Here is a 5,000-nt window from a genome sequence, read left to right as displayed (position 1 = left end):
ACTTAGAAAATTTTTCAACTTTTGTCAGACTTCCAGACAGGGGAGCGTGTCAGTGCGCGCATCCGATTTCAGTTCCAGAGCGATTCGCGCGATGAGTCCTTGATACTTAGTCGTTTTTGGCAAAATTTCTGACTTTTTGAAAATTTCACAATTTTGTGAAAACTTCCACAAAATGAGGTTCTAGTATGTTAGAGGGCATCCCAGGAGGGCTCCAAAAGTGTGGGTAAAATATATATCCCACAGGGGGAAAATTGAAAAAAAGTTGAAAAAAAAAATTTTTGGGGACTTAGAAAATTTTCACACATGTGTCAGACTTCCAGAGAGGGGAGCATGTCAGTGCGCGCATCCGATTTCAGTTCCAGAGCGATTCGCGCGATGAGTCCTTGATACTTAGTCGTTTTTGCAAAATTTCTGACTTTTTGGAAAATTTCACAATTTTGTGAAAACTTCCACAAAATGAGGTTCTAGTATGTTAGAGGGCATCCCAGGAGGGCTCCAAAAGTGTGGGTAAAATATATATCCCACAGGGGGAAAATTGAAAAAAAGTTGAAAAAAAAAATTTTTGGGGACTTAGAAAATTTTTCAACTTTTGTCAGACTTCCAGACAGGGGAGCATGTCAGTGCGCGCATCCGATTTCAGTTCCAGAGCGATTCGCGCGATGAGTCCTTGATACTTAGTCGTTTTTGCAAAATTTCTGACTTTTTGGAAAATTTCACAATTTTGTGAAAACTTCCACAAAATGAGGTTCTAGTATGTTAGAGGGCATCCCAGGAGGGCTCCAAAAGTGTGGGTAAAATATATATCCCACAGGGGGAAAATTGAAAAAAAGTTGAAAAAAAAAATTTTTGGGGACTTAGAAAATTTTTCAACTTTTGTCAGACTTCCAGACAGGGGAGCGTGTCAGTGCGCGCATCCGATTTCAGTTCCAGAGCGATTCGCGCGATGAGTCCTTGATACTTAGTCGTTTTTGGCAAAATTTCTGACTTTTTGAAAATTTCACAATTTTGTGAAAACTTCCACAAAATGAGGTTCTAGTATGTTAGAGGGCATCCCAGGAGGGCTCCAAAAGTGTGGGTAAAATATATATCCCACAGGGGGAAAATTGAAAAAAAGTTGAAAAAAAAAATTTTTGGGGACTTAGAAAATTTTCACACATGTGTCAGACTTCCAGAGAGGGGAGCATGTCAGTGCGCGCATCCGATTTCAGTTCCAGAGCGATTCGCGCGATGAGTCCTTGATACTTAGTCGTTTTTGCAAAATTTCTGACTTTTTGGAAAATTTCACAATTTTGTGAAAACTTCCACAAAATGAGGTTCTAGTATGTTAGAGGGCATCCCAGGAGGGCTCCAAAAGTGTGGGTAAAATATATATCCCACAGGGGGAAAATTGAAAAAAAGTTGAAAAAAAAAATTTTTGGGGACTTAGAAAATTTTTCAACTTTTGTCAGACTTCCAGACAGGGGAGCATGTCAGTGCGCGCATCCGATTTCAGTTCCAGAGCGATTCGCGCGATGAGTCCTTGATACTTAGTCGTTTTTGCAAAATTTCTGACTTTTTGGAAAATTTCACAATTTTGTGAAAACTTCCACAAAATGAGGTTCTAGTATGTTAGAGGGCATCCCAGGAGGGCTCCAAAAGTGTGGGTAAAATATATATCCCACAGGGGGAAAATTGAAAAAAAGTTGAAAAAAAAAATTTTTGGGGACTTAGAAAATTTTTCAACTTTTGTCAGACTTCCAGACAGGGGAGCGTGTCAGTGCGCGCATCCGATTTCAGTTCCAGAGCGATTCGCGCGATGAGTCCTTGATACTTAGTCGTTTTTGGCAAAATTTCTGACTTTTTGAAAATTTCACAATTTTGTGAAAACTTCCACAAAATGAGGTTCTAGTATGTTAGAGGGCATCCCAGGAGGGCTCCAAAAGTGTGGGTAAAATATATATCCCACAGGGGGAAAATTGAAAAAAAGTTGAAAAAAAAAATTTTTGGGGACTTAGAAAATTTTCACACATGTGTCAGACTTCCAGAGAGGGGAGCATGTCAGTGCGCGCATCCGATTTCAGTTCCAGAGCGATTCGCGCGATGAGTCCTTGATACTTAGTCGTTTTTGCAAAATTTCTGACTTTTTGGAAAATTTCACAATTTTGTGAAAACTTCCACAAAATGAGGTTCTAGTATGTTAGAGGGCATCCCAGGAGGGCTCCAAAAGTGTGGGTAAAATATATATCCCACAGGGGGAAAATTGAAAAAAAGTTGAAAAAAAAAATTTTTGGGGACTTAGAAAATTTTTCAACTTTTGTCAGACTTCCAGACAGGGGAGCGTGTCAGTGCGCGCATCCGATTTCAGTTCCAGAGCGATTCGCGCGATGAGTCCTTGATACTTAGTCGTTTTTGGCAAAATTTCTGACTTTTTGAAAATTTCACAATTTTGTGAAAACTTCCACAAAATGAGGTTCTAGTATGTTAGAGGGCATCCCAGGAGGGCTCCAAAAGTGTGGGTAAAATATATATCCCACAGGGGGAAAATTGAAAAAAAGTTGAAAAAAAAAATTTTTGGGGACTTAGAAAATTTTCACACATGTGTCAGACTTCCAGAGAGGGGAGCATGTCAGTGCGCGCATCCGATTTCAGTTCCAGAGCGATTCGCGCGATGAGTCCTTGATACTTAGTCGTTTTTGCAAAATTTCTGACTTTTTGGAAAATTTCACAATTTTGTGAAAACTTCCACAAAATGAGGTTCTAGTATGTTAGAGGGCATCCCAGGAGGGCTCCAAAAGTGTGGGTAAAATATATATCCCACAGGGGGAAAATTGAAAAAAAGTTGAAAAAAAAAATTTTTGGGGACTTAGAAAATTTTTCAACTTTTGTCAGACTTCCAGACAGGGGAGCGTGTCAGTGCGCGCATCCGATTTCAGTTCCAGAGCGATTCGCGCGATGAGTCCTTGATACTTAGTCGTTTTTGCAAAATTTCTGACTTTTTGGAAAATTTCACAATTTTGTGAAAACTTCCACAAAATGAGGTTCTAGTATGTTAGAGGGCATCCCAGGAGGGCTCCAAAAGTGTGGGTAAAATATATATCCCACAGGGGGAAAATTGAAAAAAAGTTGAAAAAAAAAATTTTTGGGGACTTAGAAAATTTTTCAACTTGTGTCAGACTTCCAGAGAGGGGAGCATGTCAGTGCGCGCATCCGATTTCAGTTCCAGAGCGATTCGCGCGATGAGTCCTTGATACTTAGTCGTTTTCAGAAGTCACAATTTTGACTTCCAGGACCCGCAAAACGTTTGTAAATTGAGCCCGCTCCCCAGTTCCAAGCGTTTTGAGGTGTCCCCGGTTGCAGTAATGCAGCCTGCCCACTAGATGTCGCAAAAGAGACAAAAAGTGAAAAAGAACCAGAATGAGGAAATTCCAGGGAGCCGAATCCGCCTGACAGTTCCAGGCGATCGGGCACTTTTTTGCATGCGTCCCTAAAGTGGGTATAGGGTGACACTCCATGCAAAGACCCAGTTTTGCACACCACCGGCAGAATATATGAGAGAGAGGTACCTCTCAGCCCCGACACATTTCGACTCATTTAAGCTGGTTTTCACCTCCGTAGGCCTGGGTATGCGTTTTGGCTATGAGTCCCTGTTCGGCTGGAGGTCTGCACCTTGGCTGAACCCAGGCTTCCGCAGCTGCGTGGGGGGACTTTTGCCGGTCGCCTATCCCAAGTCAGAGAGGTGTTCCTGGGTTGAAGTGAGCCTGGCCAGACCCCCCCGCGGGCCCTGGTTCTCCACATGGGGGCGCCGTCAAGGCTAAAATCTGGATTTTTAGGCCGAGGAGAGGCTCCATGAGGGCGGATGCTTTTGTGGCTTCGACCCCAGTGCTGTTCCACATCCAGTACCCCCCCGCAAGGGCGCCTGTACCCGAGTCGCGCTTCCAGGACTCGTGGGCACGTATCTCCCGACGACAGGGGTTTGCAGCCTCCGTACTTGGGCAAGTCCCTACATGCACCCCTGCTCTTCCTCCGATCGATCTGGCGCAGCGCTCCCGGGTGGGGAGGTGGCGCCGCTCGCTCGGCCCGGGCTTTGGAGCCCGCGCTGGCTTAAGGTGAGCGGTCCCCTTCCTCCTCTACCCCCGGGCTTCCGACACCTATCTTTGGGCGCGCATGCCGGCCTCGCCTCCCGTCTGCGGAGGTGGCCGAGCCGTGGGGAGTTTGACCCGAACCGAGCGAAGGCAGTGGTCCGACGACCCGTACGGGCGAACGGCGGGGCGCCCACCCAGCCAGGCGTGGGGGCCCGTCGTCCGAATCGCTCCCTGTGCGGGGAAGCACAGCGATCTTCTCCGAGGGCGGCCCTTTTCTTCCAGATGCGTACCCGGCCAGCGGAGGCTCGCGCTGCCCCTCGTGTCCGAAAGGGCGGCCTCCGCGGCGGTGGCGACAGCGGCGGCGGTGGGTGGCCTCTCCGCGCCACTGCCGAGCTTCGCGATTTCCAGTCTTTTCCCGAGCCCCTACGTCAGTGGGGAGGACGACAGAGGTGTGGAGGCAGGCGAAGGGGGTTCTCACCGTGCGGTGTGCCCCAGCCCGACCGTTGCCTTCCCCCTCGACCCTCGTCCTCCCAGGCGGCTCGGCCAGGGAGCAGGAGAGAGAGCGAGAGAGGGAGAGCGGAAACCCCAGAGCCAAGGGGTTAGATGGAGAACGGGAGAAGGAACGAGGGCCAAGAGGTAGGGAGTACGGTGAAAGGCCGACCTGGGATCCCCCTGCGCTCCCGCCCTGGGCGGGGAGCAGCCCTGGGAAGAAAAGCCGCTCGGGCATCCCTTTGAGGTTACGGGCGCGAGCGGGAAGAGGGACTACGCTGGAGGGCGACGCCGACACGGCCAGGCCGACGACCACCCACGCGACCTCAGCGTCGCCGGGTTAGTGCCAGAGCCGCGGCGGACCCCGACGGCCAGCCCCCCTCTCCCAATCCTCGTGCCTGTCCGCCGGTGGGTCGAGGACCCCCCGCGGCGGAGGCAGGTCTAAGCCAG

The sequence above is a fragment of the Phyllobates terribilis genome, unplaced genomic scaffold (genome assembly GCF_046119375.1).
Source record: "Phyllobates terribilis strain yellow unplaced genomic scaffold, ASM4611937v1 Scaffold_2537__1_contigs__length_125425, whole genome shotgun sequence".
Lineage (NCBI taxonomy): Eukaryota > Metazoa > Chordata > Amphibia > Anura > Dendrobatidae > Phyllobates > Phyllobates terribilis.
This window is presented reverse-complemented; position numbering follows the sequence as displayed.